The 23,269-nt window shown below is 42.9% G+C and overlaps 1 long non-coding RNA gene across 1 annotated transcript; it reads left to right on the top strand.

Moving 5' to 3' along the window:
- Window positions 1–601: 601 nt before the first annotated feature.
- On the top strand, window positions 602–22,799 carry LOC123727783 (uncharacterized). The gene is made up of 3 exons (XR_006759663.2): window positions 602–937; window positions 1,596–1,755; window positions 22,618–22,799. It is a non-coding gene; the product is annotated as an uncharacterized LOC123727783 (long non-coding RNA).
- Window positions 22,800–23,269: the final 470 nt, after the last annotated feature.

The raw sequence follows: 23,269 nt of genomic DNA, 5'->3' as shown, positions 1-23,269 counted from the left end.
GTTGCGTTACAGCTCCACCAACTATTCTGTTAAACAGCCCTCCCAGCCCTCTCAGCCCTCCCCCAACACAATATGATATCATTCTATCCTGTACTTTTACAGCTCACAAAAAGGAAGCCACAATGACCAGCTTACCATGCATAACAAGTCAACCACACCAGACTGTTTAGTTAAATAGAAGGTTCTGGATCACAGTGCTGTCCCTCTCTGACACCAGTCTGAAACATGCAACCTCAGGAGTACCTACAGTCTGAGCTAAATGCATAAGAACTACTAAATATGAAGAAAAAAAACACTTCACTACTATAATAAAATGCAATTGTATTTGTCACACGCGCCGAATACCGTGAAATGCTTACTTACAAGCCCTTAATCAACAATGTAGTTAAGAAAAATAAAGGTTAAGAAAATATTAACTAAATAAACAAAAAATATATATATTTTAAGTAACAATAAAATAACATTAACAAGGCTGTATAGAGGGGGTTACCGGTACCGAGTCAATGTGCAGGGGTACAATTTAGTTGAGGTAATTTAGGTAATATGTACATGTAGGTATAGTAGGGGTAAAGTGACTATGTATAGATAGTATATATTGTGTAAAATGGCAGGGAGAAGTGAGGGGAGTGGTTATTGAGGGGAGATATGACAGCCGTTGGCTCCACCCCAGGGCCTTATATGGACGTCCTGCCCCAACAAGGAAAGGCTGTTGTTCGTTAAGCCAGAGCGTACTGGTTTATTGAGCAGCCTGCACAAAAGGGCAGAGTAGGAGAGAACCAAGAGTGGTATGAAGTGTGAGAGAAGTGAGCGCAATATCTGTGTGATTACCTGGACTGTTGGATTACCCCCCTTGTGTATCGGACCGGATTAGCTGAGAACCCGAGTGTGAGGATTACACCTGAAAAATGGAATGGACAACATGAAAGGCTTGTGGACTGTGAGTTGATTGGTGAATTCCCCGTTCTTTCCCTGTGTACAAAAACCTCAACTTCCCTTCTGAGCTTTTGAACTTGATGATGTGGAAACCCCACACCCTTGAGCCTGCTAAAATATAGAGTAGCAGCAGCTTAAATTTTTCGGGGGGGGGGGGGGTGTAATGGAAATTTTATGATTAAAGGTTTGACTAAATGATTTCACTCAGAAACCGTATAACCTGTTGAAATGTATTCGAAATAAGGCTATAATAATGGGTTAAAAACAATATTCCAACACTGTGTGTGAGTAAGACACTGTAACCACTTCAAAGAAATGAGCAGGGCAGAGTTGATAAGACGACCTTGGGAAAGGAACAGGAGAAGAGGCCTCCTTAAGTTAGGGAGAGAAACAACGACCTGGGAACAGTTAGGCTGGCAAAAGATAAGGAGACAGGTGGTCTGGGTACTGTGGAAAAATACAGCCGCCTAAAGCTGGGTGGAGTTCTCTACGTGTGTGTGTGTGTGTGTGTGTGTGTGTGTGTGTGTGTGTGTTAATATAAAAGGCTTTGTACATTGTAAGGATTTTCAGGGTTAAGTTAGGGTTAAGAACATTGATAACTTAATTCCTGTAACAATTTGGTCCTTCAGCCGGAATCCAAACTCTGCCCCTGTCTTCCTAAGGTAACACTCCGAAAACCGTGTACGGGCGGGTCATTGACTCGTAAATTAAAGACCTGTCCCCTGAAATTGGGGTTCCATAACAGGCCGGTAAATATCTAAGGTTGACAGAGATGGTGACGGAATCCAACCTACATTGCTTTTCCCAGCCTACAAGACGAAGGTCAGTAAATCTTTATTTACGAATTTGGGGGAATAATTTAAGATATCTTGGATTTGATGTTCTAAATACTTGGAATTTATCAAGAATAGGAGCTTAGTTATTCTACGCAGATTCACTAAGGTGTTTTTACTTTGTGTATTAACAAAATCGATAAGGGAGCAGGTCCGCAAAGACCTGAGGTACATGTGCACTACCATAAATAAAACTAGCTTAAACATTCATCAAAACCGTACTTCTTCGTCCATTTCGGGCTAAAATAAATGTTTATTTTATCTTTTCACAGCATAAAACGCTCATCCCCGGTTAATACCGGGATCCCCTTAGAGGATTTACTACCCATGTTCGTTAAATTACTATCGTAGTTAATCTGCTCCTTCTCACTCTGTGTCTACTTATTATTAATCTCTATGTGTGTGCTGTCTACCGCTATTATCATTAACCTAGAATTTTAGAATAATTATTTGTCTTTTATGTGTATCTATTACCTACTGGTAATTTCCTCTAGTATCCCAGAATAATTACTTTTGATAGATCCATTAGGTCTCACATGTAAATGGCTTTTGACCATCTTATCTATCTCACACGCAATTATCCTCTTACCCCTGTGGAAATTTCCCAATGTGTCTATGTGTTGCTATGTGTCTTATTCTATGTGCTTTTTTAAAAACTCTCATTCAATTACTTTTATGTGTATCACAATCTGTGTTACAATCCATGTGCTCTATTTTATGTCTCCTCTTCTCTTTGACCCTTTACTTCCCATTTTAACCTGGTTTTGTTCTATTATGACTACTAATTTGGAGCTATGATTATCTTACCTTGTTTAATTCCAATCTGTTAATTTGGATCTATAATTAATTTACCTCGTCTTGTTTAATTTAAATCTGTTCATTTGGATCTACCATTAGTTTACCTTGTTCTGTTTAATTTAATGCTCTCGCCTCTCTCTTTCTCTCCTCCTTTTTGGACTTTATTTCAGTGTTGTCTTTTGAATCGGATCTATGGTTAATTCACTCTTGTTAATTGACCATTTAAGTTCTCTTGTTCGCATAGAATTACCGTCCTCTCTCACAAAACCTATTTTATAGCCTCTCCTCTCCTCAATTTAGGACTTTATTTAGGTATGTCTCTTGATTCAGATCTATGGTTAATTAACCATTTAAGTTATTCTATTTGCACAAAATCACTGTCCTATCTCACAGCACTTATTTAATATCCCTTAATAACCTCTCGGCCACTTCAAAGAAAAACACTGACCTCAATTATTAACCTCTATGGGCTAGGTGCGTCCCACCTACTCAACAGCCAGTGTAATCCCGTGGCGCGATATTCAAATACCTCAAATGCAAAAACTTCAATTTTTCAAACATATGACTATTTTACACCATTTTAAAGACAAGACTCTCGTTAATCTAACCACACTGTCCGATTTCAAAAAGGCTTTACAACGAAAGCAAAACATTAGATTATGTCAGCAGAGTACCAAGCCAGAAATAATCAGACACCCATTTTTCAAGCTAGCATATAATGTCACAAAAACCCAGAAGACAGCTAAATGCAGCACTAACCTTTGATCTTCATCAGATGACACACCTAGGACATTATGTTATACAATACCGTACGTTATAAAATACGCATTACCGTACTTCGAAGCATGTCAACCGCTGTTTAAAATCAATTTTTATGCCATTTTTCTCGTAAAAAAGCGATAATATTCCGACCGGGAAATCGTTTTTTATTACAAAGAGAGTGAAAGTAAAAGCATGCTATCCCCTCATGCAGGAGCCTCAGTCTAATGGCCCTCTGATAGAGCACTTGCCAAACGCGCTAATGTGTTTCAGCCTGGGGATGGAATTACATCGTTCAGCTTTTTCACGCCTTCTGAGAGCCCATGGGAGCCGTAGGAAGTATCATGTCATGCCAGAGATCCCCTGTATTTGTTAGAGATGATCAAGGAGGGCAAGAAATGGTCAGACAGGCCACTTCCTGTAAGGAATCTTCTCAGGTTTTGGCCTGCCAAATGAGTTCTGTTATACTCACAGACACCATTCAAACAGTTTTAGAAACTTTAGGGTGTTTTCTATCCAAAGCCAATAATTATATGCATATTCTAGTTACTGGGCAGGAGTAGTAACCAGATTAAATCGGGTAGGTTTTTTATCCGGCCGTGCAAATACTGCCCCCTAGCCCCAACATGTTAACATCTTACATCTAGACGTTCCGCTAGCGGAACACCTGCTCCAATATCCAATGATGGGCGTGGCGTGAATTACAAATTCCTCAAAAATACAAAAACTTCAATTTTTCAAACATATGACTATTTCACAGCATTTTAAAGACAAGACTCTCCTTTATCTAACCACACTGTCCGATTTCAAAAAGGCTTTACAGCGAAAGCAAAACATTAGATTATGTCAGCAGAGTACCAAGCCAGAAATAATCAGACACCCATTTTTCAAGCTAGCATATAATGTCACAAAAACCCAGAAGACAGCTAAATGCAGCACTAACCTTTGATCTTCATCAGATGACACACCTAGGACATTATGTTATACAATACATGCATGTTTTGTTCAATCAAGTTCATATTTATATCAAAAAACTGCTTTTTACATTAGCATGTGACATTCAGAACTAGCATACCCCCCGCAAACTTCCGGGGAATTTGCTAACAATTTACTAAATTACTCACGATAAACGTTCACAATAAGCATAACAATTATTTTAAGAATTATAGATACAGAACTCCTCTATGCACTCGATATGTCCGATTTTAAAATAGCTTTTTGGTGAAAGCACATTTTGCAATATTCTAAGTACATAGCCCAGCCATCACGGGCTAGCTATTTAGACACCCGGCAAGTTTAGCACTCACCAATATCAGATTTACTATTATAAAAGTTTGATTACCTTTTGTTGTCTTCGTCAGAATGCACTCCCAGGACTGCTACTTCAATAACAAATGTTGGTTTGGTCCAAAATAATCCATCGTTATATCCGAATAGCGGCGTTTTGTTCGTGCGTCCCAGACACTATCCGAAATGGTAAATCAGGGTCGCGCGCATGGCGCAATTCGTGACAAAAAAAATCTAAATATTCCATTACCGTACTTCGAAGCATGTCAACCGCTGTTTAAAATCCATTTTTATGCCATTTTTCTCGTAAAAAAGCGATAATATTCCGACCGGGAATGTCCATTTAGCTAAACAGAGGAAAGAAAACAAAGCTTTCGGTCGACGCGGGCACGAGCCTGAGTCTCACAGTACTGTAACCAGCCACTACCCAAACGCGCTACTTTTTTTCAGCCAGAGCCTGCAAAGCCACGATTCAGCATTTTGCCGCCTTCTGAGAGCCTATGGCAGCCGTAGGAAGTGTCACGGGACAGCTAAGATCCTCACTCTTCAATAAACAGAGACAAGAAGAACGACACCTTGTCAGACAGGCCACTTCCTGCATGAAATCTTCTCAGGTTTTTGCCTGCCATATGAGTTCTGTTATACTCACAGACACCATTCAAACAGTTTTAGAAACTTTAGGGTGTTTTCTATCCAAATCAAACTTATATGCATATTCTAGTTTCTGGGCAGGAGTAATAACCAGACTAAATCGGGTATGTTTTTTATCTGGCCGTGAAAATACCGCCCCCTACCCAAGAGATGTTAAATGTTGAAAGATTGGAATCAATGGTTAAACAAATAAATAGGGTGTGTGGGGATAAGACAGAGAAGCAGCGTACAGAAGGCCTCGAAACCGCTCGTGTTTGGCTGGAGGAAGCTGGAAAAAGAGGGGAGGGGGCCAAGAGAAAGGGAGGTAGAGAGGCAGAGACACAGAAAGGAGAACAGGATTTAGTAAACTTATTAAGAAAGTGGAGAAAGGGAGGAAGTCGAAAAAAGTGGATAGAGACAGATGCTTTAACTGTAACAACCCGGGTCATTTCGCTAGAGATTGTGAAGCACCGTGTAAACACTGCAATAAAGTAGGGCATAATAATAGAGACTGTAAAAAGAGTGAACCGGTTCAGGTAGAGCATCTAACAGTAACTGTAGGGGTAACTGTGTTCAAGAAGAAAAAAAAGACAAGAAAAAATGGATAGGAATAATGAAATTGTTGCAACTGTCAGAAGTTGGGGCATTATGCAAGGGATTGTGAGGCACCGTGTAAACATTGTAACAAAACGGGACATAATAACCGAGATTGTAAAAATCAGAAAGAGAAAATGGGAAATGGGGAGAGTAGAGAAAGGATAGAAGCAGACGATAGAAAGCCTTTTAATTGCGATAAGACAGGACATTTCGCCCGGGAGTGTAAGGCTCCCTGTAAACCTTGTGACCGAGGAGGACACAACCACCAAAATTGCAACCCTGAACAATAGCCTTGGTGGTTCAGTGGTAGAATTATCGCCTGCCATGCGCGAGACCCGGGTTTGTATCCCAGCCTATGCACCATGGGACTAAAATTAAATTAAATTGTTATGTTTTGACTGGAACGAGACTGGTTGTTAGTGGCTGTTTAAGATATAAACCGAACGTTTTGATGGCTTGTTTAGTTCAAATTGAAGAGACAGTTACCGAAATCTAATGAATTATAATGAGCGGATAGGTGATTGCGATAGAATAGTACCGAGTGAAATTGGGTTTTTTCTTATTTGAAGGAGTTGTATTAAGTATTTTATAAATTTGGCGGTTTACATGGTACATTTAAGGTCATAGACATTTCATAAGTGTGAAGCCGAAAGACAGGAGAAGGTTGTAACATATGTTTAATCTTACGATAGAGGTAAAGCAGAACGTTGGGTGAGTACACTGCTCAAAAAATAAAGGGAACACTTAAACAACACAATGTAACTCCAAGTCAATCACACTTCTGTGAAATCAAACTGTCCACTTAGGAAGCAACACTGATTGACAATAAATTTCACATGCTGTTGTGCAAATGGAATAGACAACAGGTGGAAATTATAGGCAATTAGCAAGACACCCCCAATAAAGCAGTGGTTCTGCAGGTGGGGACCACAGACCACTTCTCACTTCCTATGCTTCCTGGCTGATGTTTTGGTCACTTTTGAATGCTGGCGGTGCTTTCACTCTAGTGGTAGCATGAGACGGAGTCTACAACCCACACAAGTGGCTCAGGTAGTGCAGCTCATCCAGGATGGCACATCAATGCGAGCTGTGGCAAGGTTTGCTGTGTCTGTCAGCGTAGTGTCCAGAGCATGGAGGTGCTACCAGGAGACAGGTCAGTACATCAGGAGACGTGGAGGAGGCCGTAGGAGGGCAACAACCCAGCAGCAGGACCGCTACCTCCGCTTTTGTGCAAGGAGGAGCAGGAGAAGCACTGCCAGAGCCCTGCAAAATGACCTCCAGCAGGCCACAAATGTGCATGTGTCTGCTCAAACGGTCAGAAACAGACTCCATGAGGGTGGTATGAGGGCCCGACGTCCACAGGTGGGGGTTGTGCTTACAGCCCAACACCGTGCAGGACGTTTGGCATTTGCCAGAGAACACCAACATTGGCAAATTCGCCACTGGCGCCCTGTGCTCTTCACAGATGAAAGCAGGTTCACACTGAGCACATGTGACAGACGTGACAGAGTCTGGAGACGCCGTGGAGAACATTCTGCTGCCTGCAACATCCTCCAGCATGACCGGTTTGGCGCTGGGTCAGTCATGGTGTGGGGTGGCATTTCTTTGGGGGGCCGCACAGCCCTCCATGTGCTCGCCAGAGGTAGCCTGACTGCCATTAGGTACCGAGATGAGATCCTCAGACCCCTTGTGAGACCATATGCTGGTGCGGTTGGCCCTGGGTTCCTCCTAATGCAAGACAATGCTAGACCTCATGTGGCTGGAGTGTGTCAGCAGTTCCTGCAAGAGGAAGGCATTGATGCTATGGACTGGCCCGCCCGTTCCCCAGACCTGAATCCAATTGAGCACATCTGGGACATCATGTCTCGCTCCATCCACCAATGCCACATTGCACCACAGACTGTCCAGGAGTTGGTGGATGCTTTAGTCCAGGTCTGGGAGGAGATCCCTCAGGAGACGATCCGCCACCTCATCAGGAGCATGCCCAGGCGTTGTAGGGAGGTCATACAGGCACGTGGAGGCCACACACACTACTGAGCCTCATTTTGACTTGTTTTAAGGACATTACATCAAAGTTGGATCAGCCTGTAGTGTGGTTTTCCACTTTCATTTTGAGTGTGACTCCAAATCCAGACCTCCATGGGTTGATAAATTGGATTTCCATTGATTATTTGTGTGATTTTGTTGTCAGCACATTCAACTATGTAAATAAAAAAGTATTTAATACGATTATTTATTTCATTCAGATCTAGGATGTGTTGTTTAAGTGTTCCCTTTATGTTTTTGAGCAGTATATATTGGCTGTAAAGCGGTTCAGGTTTGGATAGTTGAATCGTAAAAGCTCTGTGATAGTTTCTGGTTAAAGATTCTTGGTTTGATTGTTTAGTAACACCAGTGGATTGAACAGGAAGTGAATGTATTCTAGCCGTATAATCTTTTTCCATTACGTGAAACAATGTCAGGTCAGTAAAGTGAATTGCAGGTTGAGTTTATTTTATTTCGCAGGAACAGTGCAAATGAATCACAGTTGTGCGTGTGCCTGGCCGGCGCTTTCCTGTAGGACGTAGAGTCGCAAGCTAACTCGAGGACGCGCTCTTTGTAAGGGGTTAAGTGTAACCGAGGTGGTGCGCGCTAATAGCGTTTCAATCGGTGATGTCACTCGCTCTGAGCCCTTGAAGTATAGTTTTGGTACCTCTGTAATAAAACAATTTCATATGTTTCGGAAATTAGCCAGGTTGCATTTGGTTATTTGAATTACCTTTTTCATTTGCTTTTTAAAAGAGCGGTTGGACTCAAGTATGAGGCAGTGGAACTTAAAATCAGATATCACGTGGAACTTTTGCCCTGATACATAGACATCTGTCTTAGGGGCATCAGTTGTTTTCTTTGTGTGAAACATTGATCAATGTATCATCTGCATACATTGGAACTTCAGGCCCTGTATAGACAGAAGGAAGATCATTAATTGTTTTTACTAAATTTATGCAACAGGTTGAAGTTATTTGATCGCTGAAAAGGGGTTATGGGTTTGTTTATTGTTTACTGTTGTTTATTTTGGGTGTTGATTTCACTTAATTAAACATTGTATTGTCTGATGTGTTTGAGTAGGATTCTTTCCTCCAGAACGGATGGAAGTCAACTGAAGTATGTATGTTAAAGGAGACATGGGAGAACACGTCTCAAACAACATTTTTATTAAATGCCTGGGATTAAATATTGCTGATTCCATACGCTGAGAAATGTACTACATTTGCGACAGAATTTAGTTTCATTTAGTGGGGTAACAGGAACAATCCAAAGGTGAAAAAGCTATCACATATTTGTTGGACATTGGTCTAGTAATGATACCAGGATAATTATATCTAATGGTAGCGCATGTGCAGTTAAGCATACACATACATTGATGTAGAATAAAACTAATGATTGGGGGGAGTACAATGGACTTATAAGTATCATTAGGTTTTGTTTGTAGTCAACGTTTGGGTTTCTGAATCAGTGTAGTATGATGAAATGCTGACCAAGTGGTTGTATTTTCTGGAAAAAGTAGAGTTTCAAATTCCTAGGGACAGGCCATGATTCCACATATGGAATCTTAGAAGTTATACACCCATGGAATCGTTAAAGTTTTGTTTTCTGAGATTGAATTAAACACGAAGTCTTTGGATAAGGGAAATGTTCTGGGAACCTGAGATAAAATATGTTGAAGGTTTTTCTTTAATTTGTCTAATAAAGTAAGAAACACTTCTGTGAAGGGGTGGTATGACTTTTGACCCCTCTGGTGACTTTTCCTTTGTGGTCTGATCAGCCGCATTGAAAAGCCAAGGTCATTTGTGATACTGACTTTAAACCTGTTGGGGCTCGGGGGCAGTATTGAGACATTTTGAAAAAAATATGTGCCCATTTTTAACTGCCTCCTACACCAACTCAGAAGCTAGGATATGCATATTATTAACACATTCGGATAGAAAACACTCTGAATTTTCTAAAACAGTTTGAATGGTGTCTGTAAGTATAACAAAACTCATATTGCAGGCAAAAACCTGTGAAAAATAGATAAAAAAAAACGTGAATTTTGTGACTGTACTATTTAGTGTCATTGTTTTATAGATACCATAGTGAGAAAGGATTAATTTCGCAACACCTACGGCTTCCACTAGATGTCAACGATCTTTATAAAGTTGTTTGAAGCGTCTATGATAAACAGAGAGCAAATTAGAATGCAAGGAAGTTGACATGTCATCACTTCATTTTTTTGCGCCTGCGCATAAATCTGAGAAGCGTGAGTTTGTCATTAATTGTTTATCAAGACATAGGATAGGTTGTGTGAAAATATTACTGATGTTTAACGTTTAAAAATGGACCAAAAGATTAATGCTAAACAAGGTTTGACATGTTTGAACGAACGTAAATAGATTATTTACTAGGTTTTTTTAGCTTTTCGGCGTGATTTTACAACCCCCCCCCCCACCACGTTTTGTGGGAGCATAATGAACGCTAACTGCTTGGTGTTATTTGGACATAAATTATGAACTTTGTCAAAAGAAACCACATTTGTTCAGGACCTGGGAAATCCTGGCAGTGCCTTCTGATGGAGATAATCAAAGGTAAGGGGATATTTACAATGTTATTATCGATATTAGATGATGCTAACTGTATAGCATAGCTTGTTGTTCTTAGCATAGCACCCCGTTTATTGCAAAATGTGATTTCCCAGTAAAGTTATTTTGAGATCTGGCCATTCGGTAGCAATTACGAGATTTACATTTACATTACATTTAAGTCATTTAGCAGACGCTCTTATCCAGAGCGACTTACAAAATGGTGCATTCACCTTATGATATCCAGTGGAACAACCACTTTACAATAGTGCATCTAAATCTTTTAAGGGGGGGGGGGGGTTTAGAAGGATTACTTTATCCTATCCTAGGTATTCCTTAAAGAGGTGGGGTTTCAGGTGTCTCCGGAAGGTGGTGATTGACTCCGCTGTCCTGGCGTCGTGAGGGAGCTTGTTCCACCATTGGGGTGCCAGAGCAGCGAACAGTTTTGACTGGGCTGAGCGGGATCTGTGCTTCCTCAGAGGTAGGGGGGCCAGCAGGCCAGTGGTGGATGAACGCAGTGCCCTTGTTTGGGTGTAGGGCCTGATCAGAGCCTGAAGGTATGGAGGTGCCGTTCCCTTCACAGCTCCGTAGGCAATCACCATGGTCTTGTAGCGGATGCGAGCTTCAACTGGAAGCCAGTGGAGAGAGCGGAGGAGCGGGGTGACGTGAGAGAACTTGGGAAGGTTGAACACCAGACGGGCTGCGGCGTTCTGGATGAGTTGTAGGGGTTTAATGGCACAGGCAGGGAGCCCAACCAACAGCGAGTTGCAGTAATCCAGACGGGAGATGACAAGTGCCTGGATTAGGACCTGCGCCGCTTCCTGTGTGAGGCAGGGTCGTACTCTGCAAATGTTGTAGAGCATGAACCTACAGGATCGGGTCACCGCCTTGATGTTAGTGGAGAACGACAGGGTGTTGTCCAGGATCACGCCAAGGTTCTTAGCACTCTGGGAGGAGGACACAAGGGAGTTGTCAACCGTGATGGCGAGATCATGGAACGGGCAGTCCTTCCCCGGGAGGAAGAGCAGCTCCCTCTTGCCGAGGTTCAGCTTGAGCTGGTGATCCGTCATCCACACTGATATGTCTGACAGACATGCAGAGATGCGATTCGCCGCCTGGTTATCAGAAGGGGGAAAGGAGAAGATTAATTGTGTGTCGTCTGCATAGCAATGATAGGAGAGACCATGTGAGGATATGACAGAGCCAAGTGACTTGGTGTATAGCGAGAATAGGAGAGGGCCTAGAACAGAGCCCTGGGGGACACCAGTGGTGAGAGCGCATGGTGCGGAGACAGATTCTCGCCACGCCACCTGGTAGGAGCGACCTGTCAGGTAGGACGCAATCCAAGCGTGGGCCGCGCCGGAGATGCCCAACTCGGAGAGGGTGGAGAGGAGGATCTGATGGTTCACAGTATCAAAGGCAGCAGATAGGTCTAGAAGGATGAGAGCAGAGGAGAGAGAGTTAGCTTTAGCAGTGCGGAGAGCCTCCGTGACACAGAGAAGAGCAGTCTCAGTTGAATGCCCAGTCTTGAAACCTGACTGATTAGGATCAAGAAGGTCATTCTGAGAGAGATAGCAGGAGAGCTGGCCAAGGACGGCACGTTCAAGAGTTTTGGAGAGAAAAGAAAGAAGGGATACTGGTCTGTAGTTGTTGACATCGGAGGGATCGAGTGTAGGTTTTTTCAGAAGGGGTGCAACTCTCGCTCTCTTGAAGACGGAAGGGACGTAGCCAGCGGTCAAGGATGAGTTGATGAGCGAGGTGAGGAAGGGGAGAAGGTCTCCGGAAATGGTCTGGAGAAGAGAGGAGGGGATAGGGTCAAGTGGGCTGGTTGTTGGGCGGCCGGCCGTCACAAGACGCGAGATTTCATCTGGAGAGAGAGGGGAGAAAGAGGTCAAAGCACAGGGTAGGGCAGTGTGAGCAGGACCAGCGGTGTCGTTTGACTTAGCAAACGAGGATCGGATATCGTCAACCTTCTTTTCAAAATGGTTGACGAAGTCATCCGCAGAGAGGGAGGAGGGGGGGGGGGAGGGGGAGGAGGATTCAGGAGGGAGGAGAAGGTAGCAAAGAGCTTCCTAGGGTTAGAGGCAGATGCTTGGAATTTAGAGTGGTAGAAAGTGGCTTTAGCAGCAGAGACAGAAGAGGAGAATGTAGAGAGGAGTGAGTGAAAGGATGCCAGGTCCGCAGGGAGGCGAGTTTTCCTCCATTTCCGCTCGGCTGCCCGGAGCCTTGTTCTGTGAGCTCGTAGTGAGTCGTCGAGCCACGGAGCAGGAGGGGAGGACCGAGCCGGCCTGGAGGATAGGGGACAGAGAAAATCAAAGGATGCAGAAAGGGAGGAGAGGAGGGTTGAGGAGGCAGAATCAGGAGATAGGTTGGAGAAGGTTTGAGCAGAGGGAAGAGATGATAGGATGGAAGAGGAGAGAGTAGCGAGAGAGAGAGAGCGAAGGTTGGGACGGCGCAATACCATCCGAGTAGGGGCAGAGTGAGAAGTGTTGGATGAGAGCAAGAGGGAAAAGGATACAAGGTAGTGGTCGGAGATTTGGAGGGGAGTTGCAATGAGATTAGTGGAAGAACAGCATCTAGTAAAGATGAGGTCAAGCGTATTGCCTGCCTTGTGAGTAGGGGGGGAAGGTGAGAGGGTGAGGTCAAAAGAGGAGAGGAGTGGAAAGGAGGAGGCAGAGAGGAATGAGTCAAAGGTAGACGTGGGGAGGTTAAAGTCACCCAGAACTGTGAGAGGTGAGCCATCCTCAGGAAAGGAACTTATCAAGGCGTCAAGCTCATTGATGAACTCTCCAAGGGAACCTGGAGGGCGATAAATGATAAGGATGTTAAGCTTGAAAGGGCTGGTAACTGTGACAGCATGGAATTCAAATGAGGAGATAGACAGATGGGTCAGGGGAGAAAGAGAGAATGTCCACTTGGGAGAGATGAGGATTCCAGTGCCACCACCCCGCTGGCTCGATGCTCTAGGGGTATGCGAGAACACGTGGGCAGACGAAGAGAGAGCAGTAGGAGTAGCAGTGTTATCTGTGGTAATCCATGTTTCCGTCAGCGCCAGGAAGTCTAGGGACTGGAGGGTAGCATAGGCTGAGATGAACTCAGCCTTGTTGGCTGCAGACCGGCAGTTCCAGAGGCTGCCGGAGACCTGGAACTCCACGTGGGTCGTGCGCGCTGGGACCACCAGGTTAGAGTGGCAGCGGCCACGCGGTGTGAAGCGTTTGTATGGCCTGTGCAGAGAGGAGAGAACAGGGATAGACAGACACATAGTTGACAAGCTACAGAAGTGTTGTTTCTTGTATTATTGTCTCCTGTGTCTTTAGAGAACTGTTTCACTTTGATATCCTTTTTCTTCTGTCCTGATTTTCTCTTTCTTTTCTTCTGTTAACTAGATATTCTTTGTTGTTCTTCGTTAGCTAGCTAGCTTCTTCCAAAAAGAGTCCCTAGCAACATGATGATAATATATTATTCTTTGAATGACAATATTATAATTTACCAATGTTTTCGAATAGTAATTTTGTTATGTTCACCGGAAGCATTTCAGAGAAGAAAAAAATCTGAATTTCACGCTACTGTAAAATGCTGTTTTTGGATATAAATATGAACTTGATGGAACAAAAAATGCATGTATTGTATAACATAATGTCCTAGGAGTGTCATCTGATGGAGATTGACAAAGGTTAGTGCATAATTCTAGCTGGTTACTGCTTTTGGTGACGCCTGACCTTGAATTGAAAATGGATGTTTGTACTTTTGTGGCTATGTACTGTCCTAACATAATCTAACTTTATGCTTTTGCCGTAAAGCCTCTTTGAAAATCGAACAATGTGGTTAGATTAAGGAGATGTTTATCTTTTAAATTGTGTAAAATAGTTGATTGTTTGAGAAATTGAAATTATTCGATTTTTGATGTTTTGAATTTCCAGCCTTGTTAGCAATCCCGACTCGGGGTTCATTGCTAACCTGTAGCCCCTTAAGGAAATTTGTAGAACTGATAATTATGATGGAGTTAAAGTTCTTAGACAATTGGTCATTTTAACCAATGAGAAGACAGAATGATGATCATGGTACAATAATTTTTCTTGGTGGAGTAATTCAGATTAGTCATTTTGATCTGATTATGTTATTTGAAAATATTTTGACCAGTAGTAGGGGTATTTTTTACATTATCTAGATAAGTATTTTCCCTTAGGAAGTCAGCTGTGGTTGTATTCAGTGGAAGAGATTTAACACAACAAGGCTGTGGAATTGATATAATAGTATTATTATATTTTGTTGTTGACTAAGTTTAATAATGGTAGACTTATGTCAAGTATTTAGAAGGATATATTCTAAGCCAACAGGACAGGAATATATATGACATATGTAGGTGATCCAGGATCATTCAGGGTATTGAGATTAATTTAAGAAGCTATGGAATAATCTGGATATTAAGACTAAGACAGGTTGATTTTTCTAAAATTCAGAAGTGCAACCAAGGAGACAATGAGACATTTAGTCAATATTTGGAAACAACCCATATTTGTATAATGAAAGTGTCTGCCCAGCCCCTGGGCCTGTTCCGCAGGGGCCTGTTCCGCAGGGGCCTGTAACAGTCAGTATTTGCCAGTTCTTGCTGTGAGCTGTTACCCCACTCTTCTACCAAGGCACCTGCAAGTTCCCGGACATTTCTGGGGGGCCAACAGGTTCCAGACGTGCTCAATGGGATTGAGATCCGGGCTCTTCGCTGGCCCTGGCAGAACACTGACATTCCTGTCTTGCAAGAAATCACACACAGAACGAGCAGCTTGGCTGGTGGCATTGTCATGCTGGAGGGTCATGTCAGGAAGAGCCTGCAGGAAGGGTACCACATGAGGGAGGAGGATGTCTTGCCTGTAACGCACAACTTTGAGATTGCCTGCAATGACAACAAGCTCAGTCCGATGATGCTGTGACACACCGCTCCAGACCATGATGAACTCTCCACCTCAATCCCGCTCCAGAGTACAGGCCTCGGTGTAACGCTGATTCCTTTGACGATAAACGCGAATCCGACCATCAGCCCTGGTGAGACAAAACCGCGACTCATCAGTGAAGAGCACTTGTCGTCAGTCCTGTCTGGTCCAGCGATGGTGGGTTTGTACCCATAGGCGATGTTGCCGGTGATGTCTGGTGAGGACCTGCCTTACAACAGGCCTACAGCCCTCAGTCCAGCCTCTCTCAGCCTATTGGGGACAGTCTGAGCACTGATGGAGGGATTGTGCAATCCTGGTGTGACTCGGGAAGTTGTTGTTGCCATCCTGTACCTGTCCCGCAGGTGTGATGTTCGGATGTACCGATCATATGCAGGTGTTGTTACACGTGGTCTGCACTGCAAGGACGATCAGCTGTCCGTCCTGTCTTCCTGTAGTGCTGTTTTAGGCGTCTCACAGTACAGACATTGCAATTTATTGCCCTGGCCACATCTGCAGTCCTCATGCCTCCTTGCAGCATGCCTAAGGCACGTTCACGCAGATGAGCAGGGACCCTGGGCATCTTTCTTTTGGTGTTTTTCAGAGTCAGTAGAAAGTCCTCTTTAGTGTCCTAAGTTTTCATAACTGTGACCTTAATTGCCAACCGTCTGTAAGATGTTAGTGTCTTTACAATTGTTCCACAGGCGCATGTTCATTAATTGTTTATGGTTCATTGAACAAGCATGGGAAACAGTGTTTAAACCCTTTACAATGAAGATCTGTGAAGTTATTTGGATTTTTACGGATTATCTTTGAAAGACAGATTTCTGAAAAAGGGACGTTTCTTTTTTTGCTGAGTTTAACATTACACTGTCTAAAGCACTGCCAATTATTTTATAAGGTAAATAAATAAAAAATATTGCGTGACCCCCACAAAAAATAAATGGTGTGATCAAATCATAGGCTGGCTGGTGCCACCAACTGAAACATTTGGGGGCATTGGGGAAAATGTTAAAGCCCTGTCAAGGGGTGTGATTATCTATTTCCGGCAGAGTAATGGGTTCTTCTTCCAATTCGGCTGTTGGAAAGATAATCATGTGATAGGATGTTATTCAGAAATGTGTTGGTAGGACAAAGCTATGTAGCCTTAGTTAGGCATATGGATGTCAGTGATTTACGTTTACTATAGCTTAATGAGGCAATAAAAATGTGATGTGTCTAAATTGAAAGGCGATTTATTTGACTGAAATGGCCCACTGTTTTCATAATTTTGACAATAACTAGACTAAATCATTATTCAAGTGACAAATGTGACTAAGACTTAGTGATATTTTAGTCAAAATTAAGGAACTTAAACTAAGTTCCCTCTCTTAGAGCAGCTCATAGATTCACTTTCTATGAGCTCTCTCCCTCTCTCTGCTCTGATAGACATGAGCCTGCAACTCATCTCTCCAGCCTTGCACTTCATTTATTTCTTTATAGAATCGTACCTGCGCGAAGGGTTCTGGAGGAGCTGCATCACCACTGATAAATTGAAAAACATTTGCCAAAGTTAGGTTAACTGCTGTCTGTTCAGAAATAAATGTAATAATTCTGAATAGCCTACTACACCATGAAAATACACAATTTATCCACAGAGGATCAAAAGCCTCTTTCTAAAAGTTGCCTAGCTGTGGATTGTGTAGCCCAATAACAAGGCATAGCCTAGTCAGGAACACGTGGCAAATCTTTCAGTGAACAACATGTACACAAAACAGGCCTTTCGCTAATATTTCAAATACAATCACGGGAAAACACAGGTTGGAAACCAAATGGCTCCTGCTGAAAAGAGAAGACTAATCTGTCTGCTGTAGGCTAACAAAATATTTGATCAACTTCCAAATATTGCTTTACAAAGTAAAACGAGCGCGATGCAGGCTTTTGGCACGAACACGCATTTTTAGGACTACAATTTCCTCCTCATATTGTAGCCTACAATATAGGTCTCCACACAACTAGGCCCAAACCGGTGTGAGTGGCACCTACTAACATTCCCGTTCAAAGGCACTTAAATCTTTTGTCTTGCTCATTCACCCTCTGAATGGCACGCATACACAATCCATGCCTCAAATGTCTCAAGGCTTAAAAATCCTTCTTAACCAGTCACCGCCCCTTCATCTACACTGATTGAAGTGGATTTAACAGGTGACATCAATAAGGGATCATAGCTTTCACCTGGTCAGTCTACATCATGGAAATAGCAGGTGTTCCTAATGCTTTGTACACTATCTACATAGGCTATTGTTACACACGCCTCTTGGAGGGAATGCAACACCCTGCTACAACTCAACTCCCCGTGGAGTGAAAAGGGTATGTGATTGTAGGTGCAGGTAAGGATGACAGAGGCAGAATACTACTGTTCACAGGGAATTTATTTCCTTAACACGGTAATGTGGGGAAAAGGGGCTGGATGGAACCAAAGCAAAGGAAGTAAAAGTTAAAGCCCCCTCTCCTCCCTACGTAACTTTAACACCTCCTGGCGCGCTAACCAAAATACAGGCAGTGGTCCAGCCAGGTCTTAGTGTGCATAGACAGTACATACTACAAGTTATGTATGCCCGCAGGCCTCTTGCCTAAACACTCCCAAGGTGTTTTAATTACTAACTTAAAGTGAACAATTGCAATAATCACAAACACAATCCTTTTGGCATACACATACCTCAGAAGTAGTAGCTACAAAATACTTTCAACAAAACTGTTACTGGGCAACAACCAACATAGGAGCTTTCTCTTCTTGACAAAGGAACACTGGCTTTTATCCAGCTGGAGAAGGAGTTGGTAATTGAAAACAGCTGTTTCCCCTGACGAGAGGGAGTGTTCAGAGCTCCAACCAGCTGCCTAGAATCCAGGAAGCCATTTCCTGAAATACACACGTACAAACCCAAAACAACCCAGAACCTGGGGAACGTAACAGCTATAATGAAGGTATACAATTGGAACTAAATGGCTACATAGCGTATCATTGGAGACATATTCACACTACAGATAAGGTGTCAACATATTGGGGAAGAGAGGCTAATTACTGCTGCCAGTCACGATTTATGACCTCTCTCCAGCCATCTAGAGATCTTATCTAGTAGGCCACAAGTACAGTGAACATGTGCAAGCTCACCAGGCAGTCTAGAATATTCTACTGACTTAGCTGAAACAGTACACACTTTCTTGCAGTAATAGTAGCAATCACATAATAATAGTCACACACAAGCAATGGTTACATTAGCTGGCAATTCTGTACTTCGGTGGTAGTGTGCATTAGCTAAACAAAAATATTTTTTCAATTGAACCTTTTATTTAAAACCTCTTTGGGCTAGGGAGCAGTATTTTCACGTCCGGATGAAAAGCGTGCCCAAAGTAAACTGCCTGCTACTCAGGCCCAGAAGCTAGAATATGCATATTATTAGTAGATTTGGATAGAAAACACTGACGTTTCTAAAACTGTTTGAATAATATCTGTGCGTATAACAGAACTGATTTGACAGGCGAAACCCCGAGCACAATCCATCCAGGGATTTTTTTTTTGGAGCTCAATCTGTTTTCCATTAGGTTTCTATGGCAATCCCTTTTTAATAGAAATATGCTTGCAGTTCCTATGGTTTCCACTAGATGTCAACAGTCTTTAGAAATTGGTTGATGTTTTTCCTTTGAGAAATTAAGAAGTAGCCCTTTCCTTTCTGAGAGTCAAGCCAAGTGTACTTTTTTTGTTCGGGGTGCGCGACCTGGAACTCGCTCCACTTTCATTTTATCCGCTATTGAACACAGTATATTCCAGCTTAAATTTGATCTATTATTTACATTTAAAAATACCTAAAGTTGGATTGGGAAAGTTGTTTGAAATGTTTGGACAAAGTTTACAGGTAACTTATTAGATACTTTGTAGGCATGTTGGGCGAGTTGGAACCGGTGTTTTTCTGAATCAAACGTGCCAAATAAATGGACATTTTGGGGATATAAAGAAACAATTTATCGAACAAAAGGACCATTTGTGATGTTTATGGGACATTTGGAGTGCCAACAGAAGAAGATCTTCAAAGGTAAGGCATGAATTATATAGTTATTTCTGACTTTTGTGTAGCACCTGCCTGGTTGAAATCTGATTTTCATGTGTTGGTATGCTGGGCGCTGTCCTCAGAAAATCGTCTGGTCTGCTTTCGCCGTAAAGCCTTTTTGAAATCTGACACTGCGGCTGGATTAACAAGAAGTTAATCTTTAAACCGATGTATAACACTTGTATGATTTATGAAATCTTATTATGAGTATTTCTGTTTTTGAATTTGGCGCGCTGCAATTTCACTGGGTGTTGTCAAATCGATCCCGCTAAAGGGATTGGCGTGCGAAGGGATCCATAAGAACTTACCTAGTTAAGTCAGTTAAAAACAAATTCTTAATTACAATGATGGCCTACCAGGGAACAGTGGGTTAACTGCCTTGTTCAGGGGCAGAACGACAGATTTTTACCTTGTCAGCTCGGGGATTCTATGTAACAAGATAACCAACACTAGTAGGTTTCAGTAGCATGCATTAATCATCATCAACAATATGAGGCCCCGACTTACATTGCGGCACGCACAGTTCTATAAAACACACTGAACTTGTTGCCCAGCCAAACTTCTTCTTCATCTTTGGAATCTGGTTGGCGGATCGCATCCAGCTTTTAGGTGCATACACCGCCACCTACTGTACTGGAGAGTGAGGCCAGTCACGGCCTACCTACTGTACATCAAATTCTCTCCATTAGTCTGGTTCCTCTAAGAAATTGAAAAATAGCCATAGACACCACCACCTAGACTCATTAAAAACCCACTACCCCATTCCACTACTTTGAACCTATCTGCTCCTGCACCATGCCAACGGCTCGGGAGGACAGGACACCACCCCTCAACACACCCTGTAACTCTTCTGAAGTCAAATCTTGTATACCCAAATATATCTTTGCAGCTGCCACCATAACATCTATTTTCTGTGATTTACATTCCATTTCTGCGATACAGTTGATAACCATTGCTATGAATGCTAAGAAGCCAACCTTACTAAAGCATAAATCACTCGTTGGCCTATCCCACTGTGCTGGCACAGATGAACTACTCACAGGGATCCTCTCAGGATCCCTAACCCTTGACCCATCTTCCTCTACTTTCTTCACTGTCTCAGCATATGACACCTTATGCACTACTGACTCTAGCCACTTCAACCTGCCTCTCTTGCACCGGACACTTCCAATCCCCAGCAACATGGGCACCCCTACAGTTAACACCAGAACTTTATCCACCAAAACTAAACAATCCTCTGTCCCTTAAACGTGGCACCTGAAACACCGCAGTGGATTAGGCACAAAAGCTCTAACAGGAGCTTGTCTGGTAGAGACTCTGACTCAGAACTCAAAAGGACTGACAGTGACTCCTCTGTTTCACCACGCTCTCAACCAGGTCTGCGACGCACCATACGACGGGTGTCACAAACACCAAGAATCTTCAACTTCAGTTGCTCCACCTCCACACTTAATGCTACCCCAGAAATCACTCATTTCAATGGTGCTCTGTTCCTAAGAGCAAAGGAAGAAACAGATCTTGACCAAAGTTGCGTGACACGGGGCGCCTGCTCCCCTGGTCAGAAGAGACACAAACAAATGGCACAAGTCCACTACTTGTTACCTTCACTGATTCAACTGCACCCAACTCCTTTCCCACCCACCCTGAAACCACAAATGGGATCTGCCAAAAGGCAAGGGTCCACTTTCTCCAAAAATGTCTCTTCTTTTGGACCATATTCTTCTTTATCATGTCCAAACTCAGCAGTCCTCACTCTCGTCAGGTTCCATCTCTGATCTACTGGAGCACAAGCATTTAGCTACACTCGCATTAACATCTGCTAACCATGTGTATGTGACCAATAAAATTTGATTTGACGTATAACTCTTTTTGCACTTGACGCCAAGTATCCTCACCACCCAGCTTCCCTTTACACTCAGCTCCTTCTCGGCTGTCATCACTGCACCTGCCATCGCAGTTAATTCCACCTCACTCTTGTCAGGTTCAATTTCGTTCTGCTCTTCCAAAAGCTTTGATATCCTCCATTACATATTCACTCAAAACACATTCCACTTTTCTCCTTTTATCTCATCCACCTTCTCTTTCATCAGATCTTCCAGAAGACTGCAATCCCTCACTGCATATTTACACATATGTTACATTTTCCTCCTTTTTCTTCCCTGTCTGCCATCTTACCGCCCTAGCCTTCCGCCTCCCCAGCCAAACTTTACGTCCTCATCGGCTGAAGATGACAACCACTCTGAGCTAGAGAGGGTGTGGCCAGAGTCCAAATGTCCATTCGGGGCACACATTGGCTGAAACCAGGAGGCTGTGATAGACAGCTGAGAAGGGAAAAGTCACCCTAAAGGGACTGTGGGGAAAGTCACGTGCACAGGCATGGCCTTTTTAAGCAGATTGTCTGGTCAAACACGATCTTATCTTTTGTTGACATTACAACTGGAAATGAGGGTATAATAGCTTAAATAGGGGAAAGTTGATACAAAGAAAATGAAACACTGGTGTTAGTGATAACAAACATATAAGATAGAAGTAATGCTATATGTAGATTAGGACTCAGGGAGTAAACTCCAAAACATACTGGAAATACATAGGAGTTGGTTGCAGTCTTTATCAGTATGCAAAATATTTCACTGTGTTAAGAGACAGGTGAAGAGAGGTTATATAGCAGTAAATGTGTTTACTGTTGTCAAATCACCAGGCTACATTATATCAACTGTGAAGTAGTTTACGTGTCAAGGAGAGAAGGATAGAGAACGGTAATGCTGTATGGAAATAGTATCAACATCAAACAAAAGCTTGAGACACAGAGTGAGCGTGAGAGAGGCGCGGAATTTCCCCAGCATTTCCCTACAGCTCCATTTTGGCCTAATGATGAGTTCATAACAAAGTGGGAAGGTGGTAATAGCATAGTGTCCCATTTCAATCAAAAATAGGGATCACCTGACCATAATGACCATGTGAACATGGACAGTACCAGAGGAAAAGCTGCAAGACATCAGCGAGGGGCCTATTTGAATCAGGGGAGCAGCAGAGATAAGCCACCCTCAAAAAGCTGCATTTCCCCTGGTTGTGAAACTTAAAAGGGGAGAAACACTGTTTCCAGTCTCTCTGTGCCAGTTCGTAATGTATGTTTCGTTAACCAGCGTGTTTTTCACCGTACTCCTTTTTCCAGTCTTCCCGGTTTTGACCCTTGCCTGTTCTGGACTCTGTACCTGCCTGCCTGGCCATTCTGTCTGCCTTGACCACAAGCCTGTCTGCCACCTGGACTCTGATCTGGTTTTGACCTTTTGCCTGTCCACGACTATTCTCTTGCCTAAACCCGTTGGATTAATAAACATTGTAAGACGCCAACAATCTGCCTCCTGTGTCTGCATCTGGGTCTTGCCTTGTGCCTTGATACAATACTCCAGTTTTAAGGGAAATATTCCACCAACAAAAAAAATATTTATTCCATTGTTTGGATTGAGTTAGTGGAGGGTACATTTAAAGGAGTAAGTTACAGTCAGTCTTCCCCCCTCTGTGTGAATAAAACGTGCCAAGTCACTGCATAAGTTTCCTGCAGTAAAAAGGGGAAGTGACAAGTGAGGGCAGTTAGTGAAATGGTAAAGATGGGAAATAATTAAGATAAAGATAATTATCCGTCAACAACTTGTCAAGTCATCATGGTACACCGACAGCAACATCTCACCAGTCAAATCAGTCATACAGGTGCTATATCTTTGCAACATGCAATCATTCTCAAAGAGTCTTTGCAACCGAGCTGTATGTCTGTCTAAGATGTGCATCTCAGGTGACTAAATAACAGTTACTGTCTTACTGTCTGT

Source organism: Salmo salar, chromosome 16, assembly GCF_965601325.2.
Source record: "Salmo salar chromosome 16, fSalSal1, whole genome shotgun sequence".
In the NCBI taxonomy this organism is placed as follows: Eukaryota; Metazoa; Chordata; class Actinopteri; order Salmoniformes; family Salmonidae; genus Salmo; species Salmo salar.
Note: the sequence above shows the minus strand (reverse complement) of the source record. Positions and strands in the feature narration are given on the sequence as shown.